Consider the following 18,128-nt stretch of genomic DNA (forward strand, 5'->3'; position numbering starts at 1 on the left):
GCTTTCTGGAGCTCATGAATTGAGCATTTAGGTGCTTTCCAAACACTTGGTTGGTGCTCACATGGAGAAGAGATGTTGCCTGTGTGCGTGGCAGGGGAGGAGGTCTGCTCTTCACTTTGGCAAGGATCGATTTTCATGTATCTGGAATCTGGAAATGTTCTACTGTTCTAAAAACTATAAGTGCCTGAAGATTGACACTCCAGTTTCACTTAAAGTAAAAGAAAATGAAATTCTAGTTTAAGAAACATTGGTGTTCTTTCCCCTCACAATCTCTTGAACACTTAGCCAACATGACATGACATTTTTACCTTTTTAAAAAAAAGACTTTTGAGTGGAAAATGATGTAATATTTTTTCCCAAGCAAGACTCCTTTAAGTTTTCTAGACTTTGATGTGCATCCAAAAGACATTGGAATCCAGAAACCTATATTTTAAAATAGGTAACAACTGAATAAATTTTAAAAATAGTTCTGTCCAATAGAAATGTAATACAAGTATTTGTCACATGTATAACTCCAAAATTTCTAGTAACCACATTTTAAACAGTGAGTTAGTAGAATTGTTATATTTTATTTAACCGAATACAAACTCAAATTTTTATCATTTCAACATGTAACCAATATCAAAACTTTTTAATGATATAACTTACATTAGTGTTTGTACTAAGTCTTTGAATGTGGTGAGTATTTGGTACTGACAGCACGTCTCAATTCAGACTAGTCACATGTGGCCAATGGCTACTCTACCCACAGTGCAATGTTAGAACAAGAAGAAGATTCTAAGTGCATCTAACCCTGTTCCTTCCTTCTCACAAGGAATTTGTGACAGTTGGGGGCCTTGCTCAAGTTGATCTCACAGTGATTGCATCAGACTCCTCAGGCTGGACTGACCACCCTTGGCACTTGCCTTCCGGGAGGGTTTATAGATGATGCAAACAGCTGCCTCAAAATGAAACAGTGTTTCAAGATATTTTTAAAAATCACCACCCTCCAAAACCTTGGGACACCCCCCCCGAATAGTATCTTAAAAATAAAATTTCAGAAGACAATAGTCTAAAATATACAATTTTAATACATAGCAACGACAGCCCTGCAGGCCATTTGTTAATGCGTGCTCCCACAGCCTACCTGTTTTGTGCTCGGCTGTATCTGGGTCTGCAGGGCACCCAGCAGAGAGAGGGCTAGGGGCCCAGAAGGCCTGTCCTCTGGGGATTGTGCAAGTGGTTCTTCTCCATCATCTATCCTTCATCTCACCCGCATCAGCTCCTGCCAGCATCCCGAAGACCAGGATGTTGCTTTCCATGATTAATCTCAAAGACCTTGAAGTAACTGAGTGACCGTTTGTCTTCAATCCACATTTTGCAGTGCTTTCTATTCTGAACCAGGCCAAAGCTGCTTGGGAGGAAAATGACCATTTCAGAAACAGAAAATGAGACCAATAGTAAGAGAGCATGGCTTCCAATAATGAGGACATTTGGGAGTAAACTGAATAATGAGGGCATTTTTGGATTGATGAGAAAGAAATTAAATATGCTATTACCAAAAAAAAACCCCACATAAATCTTTGATTTGTATTTTGTTTTCAATTGGGAGAAAATGGGTATGGGATATAAATTAGAGCTCTTTCCACCAAAGGATGGAGGTGTAAGTGATGATAAATTTTATGGTAGTGAGCTCTGTGAGTCATATTTCAATCTACAAAAAAAAAATGCCATCTTAGAGGGTGGGGTTTTGGGGGCTACTGTGGCAATGCCCAGATACCACACCCAGACTTTAATAAAAAATAAAAATATATTTTTTCTGATTCTTGATTATTGATAGGCTGTGTGATGAGCAACATCATCGGCCTATCTCTGGGTCCCTAAACTATAAATAAGATAAAAGAAAACAAGATCAGCAGAGAGAAAAATTAGGGCCTATTTTATGTGTGTCTGTTCTGAGGCCAAAGTCAAGAACAGGCAAATTCTGTGTGTGTGTGTGTGTGTGTGTGTGTGTGTGTGTGAGAGAGAGAGAGAGAGAGAGAGAGAGAGAGACACGGGGGGAATACGTAGGTGGGTGTGCTGGAGAGCTTCTGTTTGTCCCTCTGGATGCCCTCTCTGCCCTTCTCCACCTGCCCCATGACCTAAGAGGCCAGCTTAGATGTACTGCATGAAGGGGCCCTTTTGCACCTGGCTTCCCAGTAGGCACATGGGGTCACTGGCAAAAGATTGGAGGAATGAAGGGGCATGAGATTGGGGTATTTATTTGGCCAGCTTGCCCCCTATAGGGTCTCTGTAGGCTGGTTGCATCCCTTAAGACCACAGCTTCTGCCACAGCCCTCTCCACACAACTCTGTCACCAGTTCTCCAGATATCAGTGGGGCTTGGTAACAGCACCCCCTGTTACCAGTTTCCAGGCAGGCCCTATCCTTGTTTCTCTGCACCCAGCCCACCCCTTTGTAATTAGTCTCCTTATTAACTATTCTCCAAATACCTAATTTGAGTTCATCCACTATTTCCTTCTGAGCTTTTGATTGATAAAATAGATATGCATGCATTCCTTGCTCCAGAAACAGTGACTCTTCTATCTATCAGCAGGAAATAACTTTTTTTTTTATATCAGCATGAAATGAAATTTTCCACTGCACAGAATTTTAAGTCATTTCCCCAGAAGCAGACCCTGGGATGAGGATTTGTGTGCAAGAATGTTGTTAAAGAGATACTCCTTCATTCTGTAAGGGAGCGTGGTGGAGAAGAGAAGAAGGAGGGGAGGGAGGAGCAAGACAGAGAAAACAGAAGAGAAGGAGCCAGCCGAGGGTCCACTTTCAGGCAAAGCCCCAACCTCATCCGGATCTGGAGAGGAGCTCTGGAGCATAAACCACATTCCAGAATGTGCCCTGACTTGACTCAGGGGAGCTAGGCTTTCGATCTCCTGCACCAGTAAGTCAGGGACCCAAGAGCATCCAGGCAGAGCACCGTTAATTTATAGTTCATATATATTCCCTGTAATTTGAAAATAGGGAGGGGAGACATGCTGATTATTAATTGGTTTAATAATGGAGTTATTAGTAGAGAGGAATGAGAACCACCTCCAGATACCAAAAAAGCTCACCACAGATGCTAAGGGGACACATCCTTTGAAAAACACCACGTGGAATCATATAGTATTTGCTTTCAATGGACTCAGTTAATATACTTTAATATTAGTAAAAATCAAGACATGGCTTAATCTTCTTAAAAAGCAGAGGCATCTTTGTGGGAATCTTAACTACCAGATGCAGGTAGTAAGTAGTTCTATGGTATGTGTGCGTGTGGTTGGAGGGACGGGGGGGGTGTGTATCAACACTTGCCATTTCCCTCTGAAGTTCCTAACACTTGGAAATTTGTCATAGCATCTTTTCTCATCTGCAGTTCAAACAGTTTTTTCCAGCAGGAATTCAGCTGAAGTTGAAATCACCATCTGGCATCTCATATTGAACCCGGTTCTTTGTGTGCCAAGAACTTCTTCTTTTGGCAATGACGTTGACTGTGATCTTTCGAAAATGTTTCCTGGGTTGGCAGTCTTGACTGAACAGAGCAAGAAGCCTGTCTTGGAATTTAGGAAGAGATATGCTGAGCAAATCGTGGCCCTGGGAAGAAAAGCGCAAGGTGAAAAGTTGAGCCTTAGGTTGTGAAACCCCAGAAGCCCTCTCTATCTTTTATTATTGAGCTAAAACCAGCTCAGGTGGAAAAAAAAAAATCTCAGCAATATGATCAGTAGCAGCACAAATGTTGTGCAAGACCTACAAAAGGAGTATTCAATTTGAAGCAATAAATGCTATTTAAGACTTTCCAGGTGGGAGGTAACATCCTCTCTGCTGTAGGGAAATAGGACAACTAAGAAGGGGTCTCTTCTCCCAAGGAATTCACTATCTTGGGGCTGGAGATGCATGGGTAGAAACAAGATAGACAATAGTGAGAAGGATAGCTGACGTGGCCTGCCTCTTCTCAAATGCCTGGGGACCCCTTTTTACCATTCCTGTTCTCCTCCATCAGCTCTGACATACTTTTGCTTCCAATGGCTTATACCTATGGCTCTCCTGGAGTGGCTGCCCTTGAGTACTGTGTACATAGTCAGAGAGTGGGATGTGCTTGGGAGCTGAGTTACTTACCAGTGATTGTTCGGTGTAGGGATAAAAAGGCTCAGCCCCCTGGCCTTACAGCAGGACACAAACTAATGTCCAGGCTTTCCCTACCGAATGAGGTGGAGAACTCCCTCTGGGACTCTGTCTAAAGGCACTCTTGCTCAGTCCCTTTCTCTTGTCCGTCTCCTTCTCTCCTTCATTTGCCAATCCCTTCAGGGAACATTTCCTTAATAAAACACTTCGCTACAAATCCTCCTCTCAGGATCTGCTTCTGGGAGCTTGACCTAAGTAAGACAGGCACTTCATAAGAACAGAAACAAAATGCTAAGACAGCAAAGAAGGACTGACTAATTCTGCCTGGAGATCAAGGACCTTTCCATAAAAGGAGGGTATTTGAGCCAGGCCTTGAAGGGTAACTTGGATTTTGCCAGGCAGACAGAACTGAGAAGTGTCACAATAAACCTGAGGAAAGTACATATATGTGCAGCACTAAGGAAGGGAATGGTGGAGACTGATGGGAGATGGGACTGCTAAGGTAGGCTGGGAGTTAAGTGAAGATGAGTCTTGAATGTTATTAAGGAGTTTGGACTTTAAAAAAATTGGCCATAGTGAGTGATTGTAGGTTTCTGAGCAGAGAAGAAACATGATACATCCTTTCAGAAAATAATTGAATGGAGGGGCGTGTGGGTGGCTCAGTCAGTTAAGCATCTGATTCTTGATTTCAGCTCAGGTCATGATTTCACAGGCATGGGATGGAGCCCCATGTTGGGCTCCACCCTGAGTGTAGGTCTTTCTTGGAATTTTCTCTCTCCCTTTTTCTCTGATCCTCCCCTCTCCCCAGACAAAGATGGATAAATAAACCTTTAAAAATTAAAAAAAATTTAAAGAAAATAATTGGATGGAAATATAAAGAATGGGTTGGTGGGGTAAGAGATAAACAATGGAAGCCAGTTGGGAGGGGTGATTGTTACAGCAATATTCTGGGTGAGGATGATGAGGGACTGACTTAGGGCATGAGAATGAAAAGGGAAGGATGGATCTAGAGGTTGAATGAATGGACTTATCAACTAACTGGATGTAAGTGGGAAAACAGCCATCAAAAGTGACTAAATATCAGTTTCGATCAAAGAGTGAATGATGGCGCCATCAACCAAGAGACAGAACCTAGGAGGAGAGAAAGACAGATGGGGGAGAGAAATCAGTGACTTCATTTTTAGATATGTTGAAATTGGATGAGACATCTGAAAAAAATAATCCCTAATAACTCAAAGAAATCTGAAAATTCCTCTGGGAATAAAGAACAAAGAAAAAAAGGGATATTAGGAACAACTGGAATATTCAGAGACTCATGAAGTTCCAGTTCAAGGTTAGACCAAAGAAACACTTTTTAAAATTAGCTCTCTGGATAGGAATCAAAACAACAAAATCAACCATAGAAACCTGGACACCTTTTAAGAATAAGAACACTTAATATTCAATGGTCACAACAGTGTAATGACTCAGTTTCGCCAGGATTTTATTTTGCTGATTAAAACTAGAGTGGGGTGGATATGGCTTAAAGATTAGATCTGATGTATTACATCTGTGTGACTGTTCGGAGCAATCTATGAAAGCAGAGCCCTACGATGCTGGCGCTGAAATACAAGCAGAAAAATAGCGCTTTCAGTGTTTGTGACCTATTATCTGTCTACCGCAACACGTTGCCGGAGGAGGGACTCCTTAAGAAACAGTTCCATCAACTGACAGTGGCTATTTCCTTAATTATTGCTGTTCGTTTGTTTATGGGCTTGAGCTGACTTAAAAAGAAATAAATCAATATGTCCATGAATTGTATTGACATTGCAAGCAGCACAATTAGAAGAAAAAGCACAAGTCCAAATTCTTAAAAAGTGTTTCAGTTTGAGGAACAATCTACTTTATAAGATTATAAGGTTGTTTCAAAAGCCAAATGAATTATAGGGCAACATAGAGGCTTCCTGACTCTGTAACAATGTTACATTTAGAGTCTTCTCTTTGAGAACCCCTGATACTTAGAGAAACTAACACATCCTTCTATCTTAGGTAAGATGTTAAAGATTTTAGAAACCAAGTTACCCATAGAAATGATACAGAAAGAGAAGGTAGAAAATCCAAAGAACAAGAGAAAGAGGACATTAATTGTATTTATTCATTCATTCTCTCTTCCTCCCTCCTTCCCTCTTTTCCTTCCTCCCTTGGTTCCTCCAGTCCTCCCTCCCCCACTTCCAGAAACACGTGAGGACCTACTATGTGCCAGGAAGTGTACTAGGAGTTAGAGACACCATACTGAGCAAGGGAGACATACATGATCTCTACCTTTGGGGATTTTAAGTCTATCATACTTGATTTCAGATTCTGCATGTAAATAAGTGATGGTATCTCCTGTCCTTCACTCCTGTTCTCTCTCACCTTCATATTGTATATTAAAGCATATTAGGTTCACCCATTTTGGGGTTAGATGTGCTACCCATAACCCAACTAGGCTACCTTCATTTGGAATTCAACTCTCTCATTTAACAGTTGCGTACATTTGGTCAAATGACTTAACCTTTTGACCCTCCAACTCTTCATGTATTAAGTGTAGATAACAGCACAATAGCACATGCCTCATGGGACAGTTGTATTACAAGGAGATCAATTCATTTAGAACTTAGAATGGGCAGTGGACAATCAATTGATGTTATCTATTATTATTTTTAGCCTGCACAGGAATAAATAGATGAAACAGGTCACATCTTTTAAAGAGCTTATAGTCTTGCCGTTGGAGACAGACAGGTACACAGATAAAGGCAATAAAGTGTGGTGGGTGAACAATGAAGGAAGAGTGTTTAGGCTGCAGTTGGTCACAAAGAAAGAGAGTGGTGAATTCTTTTGGTCAACTCTTTTGAGATGGATGTAATATCAATCCAAAGTAGTTTCTTATTTCCCTGACCCTTAGGTAAATGATCCTTCCCTATTAGATGCCTGTTTTGCTTGCTTTATTTGCCCATAGTTATTCAACTGTGAATAATTATGTGAGCACAAATGCAGGCTTTTCATGAAGGGAATTGTGGTCCCTCTTTATTTACACTCTGAATAAAGGAGCTTCCCAGAATTGGTAAAACTGGGTTACACTCTCCTGATTTCTTGTGTTCAGTGGCATATTTCTTAGAGAAATCAGAGTTGTTTTTGCAAAGGGAAAATAGGTCTTGTCTTATCCCAGGAAGCAGTCTTATCCCTCTTGCCCATGACTGGCTAAGTCATTTTCATGTGATTCAATTCTGGCCAATAGGACCCGATGTAAGTTGGAGGTTCTGGGAAAGATACTCTCAATTCTATGAGACTAATGAAAGCAGACACTACTATTCTTCCCTGGATGTTGTTTGTCTGCATGTGATGGCTGATGCTGCTGTAGCCATCTTGTGACCATGAAGACAGATACTGCTGGTACCCTAAGGATGGAAAAGTAAAAAGATGGTGATGAAGTGGGTCCCTGAAGGCATCCTTGAGCTGCTGGATTTACCAACGTGAGCCTTGATCCATCTCCAAATGTCTTGTTGTGTGAGAAAATAACCCCTTAATTATTTAAGCTGCTTTTACATGGGTTTTCTGTTAACTTTCAGTTAACTCCTTGTGGTAACTTGTCCCCAAGTATCTGGGGCACTTCCCTGTGGGAAAATTATACACGTCCTCCCTTTTAAGCCCAGGCATGGCCATATGACTTGCTTTGACAAAAGAAATATGAGATAATAGTTAGATGAGTTAAAGAAGAAATGATGGATCATTTCCAGGTAGAAGCTTCAAGAGCCAACATATATTTTGTCACGCCCCTTCTCTCTTGTTCCTATGATCGGGGAGGCATGTTAAGATGTAGCCCCTGCCAATCTGGTTCCTCAATCACTGCAACAAGTTAGACCTTACCCCTTCTATGGGGGACTGTAGCACGAACAAGAAGTAACCTTCATATGAAGCTGCTGAAGTTTGTTGTTACCACAGGCGACTCTAGTTTATTTCAACTGGGAAGCATCCTACAAGCTGTAGGGAAATGACAAAGTAAAGACAGAACCTCAACTTGAGGAGTTCCTGCAAAACACAGGCTCCCCTCTGTCGACCGCACACCCTTCCTGTTCAGAGAGATGAGCCTCAGAACAGTAAGTAATTTAATCCAGAGAATGCTTGAAAAATGTCTTCACTTCAAATGCATTATTCAGAGTAAATGAATCACAACTTATTAAGTGTCTCTTCTGTAGCTCTGAGTTCACCTCATCACTTTGCCCCCCCCCCACCCCAAGCTTTCCTGGAATGACCTCACCATGCACTCTCCTGACCACATCCACCTTCACGCCTTCCCAGGGGGCTTGGTAGTGGCTCAACAATCACATAGCTGAATTTTCGATGCACAAATATGGAACGAGGGTGACGCCTCTGTGGGCAGGACCGGAGGATGATGAGGGTGACAGCTAACACTTAGGTAGCACCGGTTCTACACCAGGTACCATTCTAAGCTCAATTTCGTAACTCCCTTAATCCTCACCTTACGAGGCAGTATTCTTACCATCTCTTCTTTACAGATGAAGAACCAGAGGCCCAGAGGGAGAGAGAGAGAGGTTAAGCGTCCTGTCCAAAGTCACACAACTAAAACGTGGTGACACTCAGATTCAATTTCAGGCAATCTGGCTCCAGAGTTGTATTCTGTGATGCTTAGCCAAGCCCTCGGCACGGCCATTCTTGGAGAAACAAGAGGTTAAGAAGTCCAGGTGGGCTTCGCCTGACTGAAAACCCAGCTGGGTGATGTCTCACAATTTGCAAAGCACATCTAGGTCCTGGTTTTCCCAACTGTAACACGGCAACGCTTAGGGTTGCACACTGTGTGAAGGAAGCGAGGCCCGGTGAAGACCCCAACATTGAGCCGGGCCTTGGTAATGTTATAGCGGCTGCTGTGGCTTGTAGGACAGGCCCCACAGGGGCAGAAGTCTGGGGCACAGGAAAAGTCCTGCACAAATATGAAATGACCGTTCAGGGATTTCTCTAGACGTCTGGGGTGGAAGGGCCTAGGAAAGGCTGTCTGGAGAGTCGTTTTTTGGAATCTACAGACAGAAAAGCAGCTGAAGTGCACTGGGCTCGTTGGAAGGAAGGCTAGATAAGCCTTTCGGATTGGCTGATTTAAGAGGGTTGAGATGTATTTTCGCGAGGCCTGCAAGGTATGCACGAATATGCATATGGGTAAGGAGCTGAGGGCCAGGAGCTTGGCCCTAAAATTGTTTCAGAAAAGCTTTGGAGATGTAGCTCAAGAGGGAGAACTTAGTTTGGGAAAATGCAGTTAACTAACAGCAAGTCCTTTAGGTTGGTATCTCTAAAATCTGTTTCGAATTTGAACACGTGTCACCATCCCCGTTATGGCCACTGCCAGCGCCCTACTTGGGGCCACCGCTGTGACTCTCCTAGACTTCTGCATCAGTCCAGCTGGTCTCCCTGCCTCCATTCTTGCCCCTGTCCCATCAGTCTGCCTCACAGGAGACAGAGTGATCTTTAAAAGATCTTTAAAAGAAGGCAGGCAGTGCCTATGGCTGCTTCTCACTCTTAGAATAAACTCCAAACCTTTACTATGAAAGCTGTCTCTGCCTAACACCTGGCTCTCATCTCTCACCACTCTCCACTGCCACCCCCCCCATCCTCCCCCCAGTCCAGCCCCCCTGGCCACACTTCTATTATATGAACACACCCAACTCCTTCCTGCATTTTCCGCCCCCAACTGTCCGCATAGCTGACTCCTTCCCCTCCAGTGATCCAAACATCACTGTCTCCAAATTCTCGACCACCCTGTTCCCTGCCCCTCACCCTCTCTGGGCACCCTCTACACCATTAGCAGACTTCCTTCCTTCACAGCACTCACTGCTATGTGAAATGGCCTTGTTCATCCATTTGCTTATTTACAGGGCTCTTGCTAGAATCCCCTTTTAGCCTGACTGGGCCTTCTTCACCTCGGTTGTGGCTATATCCCCAGTGCCCAGATAAGTTCCCAGTGCACAGAGGCTATGCAAACGAAGAAATAAGTAATTTACATTTAATTTCCATCAGTAATACATTTCAAACAATTTACTTATATGCCCCGGTGGAAAAAAGGAGAAAAAATTAATTTTATTTACATTTAATTGAATATTGATGTATTCTTTGGATGATGGCAATGAAATAGTGATATTTGAACACAATTTTGTGAGGTTAATCTACTCCTAGAAAATCTGAAATTACATACGGTTCAGGATAAATTAGTTTTACGTAGGAAATTAAAAACCCAGGAGCCAGGACTGATAGGTTCCTACATTTAAATATCGTGAAAATATAAAATTTAAATACTATGAAACTGTAAAATACAAGCTACAATGTTTCCATAATAAAGAGCTTATAGTTAGTAAGGGCAAGTGATACAATGTCAAAATCCAGCTAGCCATATGTTCTTTACTAATTTCTCTGAATAATATAATGGCACTGTATGTTTATTTGGAGTCCGTTGAAATATGAACATTATCCCTGTCTGGGTATTAATTACATTTGCCTCTTTGCCTTATTTCGGGATTAGATTCAGCATTTTTATATTTAAGGATTCTGAAAGGAAAGCTCTCCGGGCTATAATCACCTTCAATCCCCATATGACTAAATTTGGTCATATTTGCTGATTGTATAGACAGCCCTTTCTGAGAAGTAAATATTAATGCTGACTGGTTTTGAAAAAAGAACCCTTGGGGCACCTCTTCTTCTTTCCATTTTTAGACACCTCTGTTAGCTGCTTTAACACTCGAGTAGAAGTGTTTTTAAAGGAGCCTGTGAAGATTTGGAAAAGATTTTATTTTTAATACCCCAGATTGCATTCTCTGCATTTGGTTGGTTTTGTTACATGTGTTCCATCTGTCTTGGAGATATGGGAAACTCAGTCGGGAAAAAATGGAAAGGGCAAAATTGTTTCCCTAGCTCCATAAAATATCTAAAAATTACTTCACATGTAAGATCTGGTGCCTGGATTCCTTCACTTCTAACTTCTACACTGCCCAGGGGTAGTCTTCCCTCCAAAGCAGGAAGAGGAGAAATTGCTCAGTTACTCCCCGGTTGGAAAGTGTGCAAGGTAGAAAGCCTTTGAGAAAGGCTTCACCTTGAAAGATTTCTGCAAGACTTATCATTTCAGGTGAATTTAATTAACACACAGATTGGTTCTTTTATTATGAATATCCTTAAAGTAAAATCCGCTTCCTTGCTGGCTACAGTTGATCTGGGATTTGTGGTATCTTTTTTTAATGGTTCAGGCTAAGTACTGGATGAAAAACAAATCTGAAAAACCAAACAAAACATTTCTTTGCCTATCCCCAGCTGCACCTGACAGTGAAAGAAGTTGAAATCTTACTCCTCGCTGGACATCACATCCAATTTCAAGCTTCTATTATCTTTTTTTGAAAGCCACTGCAGAATACCTCGTAACGTTTTTTGTTTTCTCTGAAAATCAGCTGGTTATGTTTGTAATTGGAGCACTTCATGGACAGGGTGTCTGGGAGATATAAGTGCTTTCATTCCACCCTACCATTGTTTAGCATTATTTTTATGCATTTATTGAGGGTCTTGGAGCCTCAGAGAGTGAATTTCTGGAGACTACAGCTCTTTTATGATGTGTGTAGCACTGAATAAAATATGGATTCTTCAGGATCATCTTAAAAGGGACTTTAATCTGGAGCTATGAAGTAACATTTCCTTGGTGTGTGTTTATCTGCAAATGAACAGAATCAAACATTCGACAAACAAAACGGCCCCAACTTTATGAGCCTACTGAATTGAGATGGTGTCAGTGTCCTAGTTTGTTAATTTGGGGAGGATCATGGTTTTAGCATTATTATAAATAAAGTCTATTAAATCAAACATGGACTCTTGGAGATGGTGATATTGAAATGTCGTGTGATATTTCAATATTTTGCAGTTAGAACTCTGAGAATATAATAAATGACATTACATATCTAGGACAAAAATACCATGTGATGTTTAAAGCTGGCTTTACAGTTTATAAATCATGGCTCACGCTGATAAATGCATACATTAGTGCCTAATGCACATAATATCAAATTTTCTCATATCCTATGACTCATCTGAGAGCTCTGTTCACTTGTCATCAAGATCCCCTCTCTTGTTACAAGACCTTGTCATCACCTAGAACTTCTTCACTTCTGACATCTTGAACTTTGAAATTCCACTGACCTCAACCCTATATCCTTCCTCTCTTACACCCCCATCCCACCCATCTTCAGTCTTACCAAGGTGTCTGGCCTTCACTCGCCCCAGAAAATGGCCCCCAGCCCTCTTGGTCTTAAGGACATTCTCCTCATCTGACACAATCTCCTTACTCCTTTGACTTAATGGCACAGCCAGTCAACAAATCCTCAACTTTGGATCCATTCATCTGTTTTCTTCGGCCCATGAGTATTGCCGGAGAAAATCACATACCACGCGAATACACATTTTGAATTTCAAACCTCAACTAGGCATTCAAGACCATCTAAAATTCAAGACCAATTATATGGTTCCCCGTAAAATCAAACTGACCTGGATAACACAAACCACAGATACTTAGAACAGAGCGGTATTGAATAATACATATAATAATACATATAATAATATATATTATATATATATGTATTACACATATATATGTGTAATAATATACATATATATAATACATATAATAATATATACTATACATATATATGTGTATACATATACATATATAATACATATAATAATATATATTATACATATATGTATTATACATATATATGTGTATACATATACATATATATATAATACATATAATAATATATACTCAAAATATACAATAAAGTTCATTTTCTCCCCTGGATTTCATATGGGCCAAACTTTCCCCATTTTGGGGGTGTGTATTTCCTCTTATTTTCACTTTCTTTTGCAGTTTTCCAATAGATTACTTATTAAAGAGTTTAGAAGAGGGGCGCCTGGGTGGCGCAGTCGGTTGAGCGTCCGACTTCAGCCAGGTCACGATCTCGCGGTCCGGGAGTTCGAGCCCCGCGTCAGGCTCTGGGCTGATGGCTCAGAGCCTGGAGCCTGTTTCCAATTCTGTGTCTCCCTCTCTCTCTGCCCCTCCCCCGTTCATGCTCTGTCTCTCTCTGTCCCAAAAATAAATAAACGTTGAAAAAAAAATTAAAAAAAAAAATTTAAAAAAAGAAAAAAAAAAGAAAAAAAAGAGTTTAGAAGAATATTAAAGAATTTAAGATAAACAGAAGGTATTTACTACATAGCTATTGCATGCTGAGCTCTGCTCCAGGTACAGGGATACAGCGGTGAGCCAAATAAACAGCTTTGCTCTCAGAGAGTCTGTATAGACAAATAAGTGAAATACATACTGTCAGAAAGTTACAGGTGGGACGGCAGCATCCTGGGGAGGCAGTGGAAACTGTGGGCTACGCTGTGGAGAGACTACTTCCTGTACTAGGTGCGAGGGTGAGCCAGACTGCCTGGGTTCCAATCCCTGGTCCGGCACTTACTACCTGCGTGACCCCGGGCAAGTGGCCTAGCCTGTCTATGACTCAGTTTCGCTATCTGTAAAAATGAAGATTTTCTCAGTACCAACATCTTAGGGTCGTTAAGAGGATGAAATGACTGAAGACACAAGTAACATTTCCCCTGGTAGGCACTACACGATCGTCAACTTCGTAGCTGTCTCAACCATTGCTACAACCCCTCACCTTCACGGCCTGTGCCCTCTAGGCAGGGACAGAATCACCCTGAAGGGAAAGCTCCTTGCTTGGAGAAGTCACTTGCTTCTGGGGCCCTGGGAGAGGCCTCAGCAATGTGCTTGCAAAAGTAAGATACGTATATTTTGAAAGTAAGACATCTTAATTGCACTGTTTAAGATGCCACTGTGTTAGGTAGCATCGAGGTGGCTGTGGGCACTTGGGGGTTCAGCTAAGAGGAAGTTAGGTGGGAGACACATTTGGTCTGACTTTAGTGAGGAAACAGCTATGTGTTTTGGTCACTTCTACATCAGTTTCAGTGAGAGCTTATCGTCCTGGTGTGGAGGCAGCTCCCAGGCTTCCTTCCACCCACTGTGCCATAGGTGCGAGGCAGGACATGGTAGAGGGAATGCGTCCCGTGCAGGCTGACAACAGAGGTGGGGGGGGGAGAGGGGGAACGGGGTGCAAAACGTATAGAGCCAGAAGTTGGTCTGTGGAAGTTGGTGTAATCCTCTGATATATAAAACCGTAAGTAGAGGATCCGCTTCTCAGGACACAGTCAAAACAGAAGTCCTTTCCTGTCAGGAACACACTAGATAAGGCAACATTAATAATTACCAGCGCATTTTGATGGACTGAATGTTGGTGCCCCCACCACTTATACACTGAAGCCCTAACACCCACTGTGATAGTAACTGGAGATGGGACTTGGGGGAGGTAATCCAGGTTAGATGAGGTCGTGAGGATGGGGTCCTTATGATGGAGCTAGTGGCCTTAAAAGAAGAGACCAGAGGGGCGCCTGCATGGCTCAGTCGGTTGAGCGTCTGACTTTGGCTCAGGTCATGATCTCGCGATTCGTGAGTTCGAGCCCCACGTTGGGCTCTGTACTGACAGCTCAGAGCCTGGAGCCTGCTTCAGATTCTGTCTGCTTCTCTCTCTGCCCCTTCCCCCCTCATGCTCTGTCTCTCTCTGTCTCTCAAAAATGAATAAATGTTAAAAAAAAAAAAAAGAAGAAGAAGAGACCAGAGAACTTGCTCTTTTTCTCTTTGCCATGTGAGCACAGAGAGAGAAGGTGGCCATCTGAAAGCCAGGATGAGGGCTCTCACTAGAGCCCGACCATACCGGCACCTGACTTCAGATTTCCCGGCTCTAAAACTGTGAGACATAAAATGTAAAATGTCTGTTGTTTAAGGCACCCAGTCTACGGTATTTTGTTCTAGCAGCCCAAGCTAAGACATACATTACACTTTCTTTTCTTTTTTAAATTGGGATCACATCAGAGAGAAGTGTAATTCCTGCATTTGCAGAACAGAAGCCCACGGCAGAACTACAAACAGCAAGTGGTCTGTGTGTAAAGTTGCAAGCTTCACGCATCCCATCCATCAACGTTAAAAAACAAATAGCCACGAACCACATCAGAAGAAATGCTGAGTTCTTCTTCTACTCTCCCTTTAGAAAATATTACAAAATTATTTTCATTTTAGAGATCGATCAGAGTTTATAGCCAAATATAATATTATATATATATATAGCCAAATATTATATATATAGCCAAATATAATATTATAGAGGCATGCCGGTCAATGAATATAGATCATATTGTTTTCTGAATTTTATAGTATTTGTGGCATGTATCTGGGTTTAAAAAATTTATAATGTGTGTGACTTCTTTTCCCATTCTAAATAATATCCACTGTGTCCCTAATTTTGGTTTTATAAATTTTGTGTTCTTTTTCTTAAATAGGCCCTCCTCCCAACCTACGTGTATTTCAGGCCCATAAGCCCTGATCCACTTCTACCAGGAGGAAAGAGGAAGGAGGGAATGCCTTGGCTTTTTTTCTCACCTCATCCAGACTGAGCTGTACGTTCTGTTATACTTCATGTCTTCTGTCCTAGAAGAGGAACACATGGCCCTACTCATTCCCTCCGCTTACAGCCTGATGGCCCCTGGCCTCCTACCCTACTCACCCACCTCTTCCGGTAGCTCTTTACCTCCACTGATGTCCCCACCCTTGGATGGCCATGTCCTTGCTCTCTACTGGCTCTTCCCTGTCACACCACAAGCGTGCTCACAAGTGTCGTTGATTCTGGCCACCCACTCCCTGCCCACCTCTGTTTTAGAAGTTTCCTGACTCCTTCCCTCTCTCTCCACTCTCTTTCAGTGTTGAAAGAGAAGCTGATATATACGGCCTTGGCTTCCTCATTCCTCACTACATTGAGATCTGGTTTCTTGCAGGTTTAGGGAACTGTCCCCTGGAGTCACCACTGCCAGACTCCGGCCTCTGATTGGTTCGCCTCCTATGGGGCCTCTCCAGTGCCTCTGCAAATGTCGACACCACTCTGCCCTGCATCCTCTCTGTCGTGCCCCCCCCCGCCCCTCCCCAGGGCCAGACCTTCTGGTTCACCTCCTTCCCCTCTGACCACTCCACTTGATCTTGGTCTCTTTGGCGGCCCCCTCTCCTCCCTGGGTTCCCTTAAGTACCTACCAGTGTCCCCCAGGCTCCGGCTCAGACCACTTGTGTCCCCATCTCCATGCTATTCCTGGATATGCCTGTTCATTCGGTAACAAGTCTCTGCTCTTGACTCTGCAGCGAGATTTCTATTCCCATGGTTGCTCCTGAACTTTGTAGCCACATTTCCAACTTTCTGCTGGAAAGATCCATCTGCTTCTCACACGCAACATCTTCACAAATGAAGACCCTCCTCCTCCTCTCCAAACCTCTCCTCCCTCTGTGTTGTCCATGGTGAAAGGTGTCACCATCAATCACCCAAGCCTTCTTAGAGCCTCCTTCTTTTCCTCCTCCCCCCCTCCCCATCTCCAATCATTAACAAGCATTACCTATTTTATCTTTAAGCCAGATGTTCTTTTTTTTATTGAATCACTAGACCTCTCAGCAGTATGGTGAAGACTTTGGATTGCTTCTAGAATAATGCTTTTTAGAGAATAAAACAAAATCAAAGGATCAAAAAGGAAATAACTTTTTGAAATATGGCTTCTGAAACTATAAAAAGTTTTGATATGGTAATACATGTAATAATACACTAACAGTATTAAATACTTGGATCCAATGTCAGGTGTAATTACCATCATTTTATTTTTTTAATGTTTATTTACTTTTTTTGAGAGAGAGACAGAAGCATGGGTGGCATGGGGGGGGAGTGGGTGAGGGGGCAGGGAGAGAGGGAGACATAGAATCCGAAGCAGGCTCCAGGCTCTGAGCTGTCAGCACAGAGCCTGATGCGGGGCTCAAACTCATGGGCCATGAGATCATGACCTGAGCTGAAGTCGGACGCTAAACCAACTGGGCCACCCAGGCACCCCTAATTACCATCATTTTAAAGTAATGAGGACCACAAATGATACTTGGGGATTCTTGGAGAAATGCGATGTGAAAAATCTGTGATTTCTTTTGATGATAAAGCCATACATACTGCTAATGTAATTTTCTTATATTAATCATCAAAGAATATGATAAATTTTAGTAAGAGAAAAGTAAAAATAATGATATAGTGTTTCTCCCATACAGGTTTACAAACCCCTTGAGTTCTATCCAGACTAAGAAGACCTACTTTAAAATGATCTCAGAGGGGCACCTGAGTGGCTCAGTTGGGTAAGCATCTGACTTTGGTTCAGGTCATGATCTCATGGTTTGTGAGTTTGAGCCCTGTATCCAGCTCTGTGCTGATAGTCTGGAGCCTGCTTCAGATTCAGTGTCTCCCTCTCTCTCTGCACCCCCCCCCCGCCCCCACTCATGCTCTGTCTCTCTCTTTCAATAATAAAATAAACAATCAAAAATTTAAAAAAATGATCTGAGGAACTTTCCTACTTCCATTGCTACTGCCACTGACCTAATTAGGGGCCTTCCTCCCACATGGAATCTCCACAGGTGCTTGATTGGCTCCTCCCCTTTCTTCAAAGCCCAATCTTGTTATTGCAGTGTTCCCAGCATGCCTGAGAAGAGCCCCCCTCCATCCTGTCACCTAAACTGGGTGCCGAGTATCAGGCTTTGTCTCCTCAGTAGAGCTCAGACTCGTCCATCTTCTCCACCCGGCTTGACCATCTCATTGGTCCATTTGATTGCTCACGGCCACCTCCCTGCTACCCTGGGTTTGCCTCACCAATCCTTCTGGAAGCACAAATCTCTCTAAAACCCAAATCAGATAATGACACCCTGTTGTTTCCAATCCTCTCCCGTCTTCACTATACAATTTGGGCTCCTTAGCCTCCCATGGCTTCTGCCCACCTTTCCACCCCGCTCCTGCAACTCTGTTCCAGCCACCTCTCACTTCT

The sequence above is a fragment of the Lynx canadensis genome, chromosome B3 (assembly GCF_007474595.2).
Source record: "Lynx canadensis isolate LIC74 chromosome B3, mLynCan4.pri.v2, whole genome shotgun sequence".
NCBI lineage: Eukaryota > Metazoa > Chordata > Mammalia > Carnivora > Felidae > Lynx > Lynx canadensis.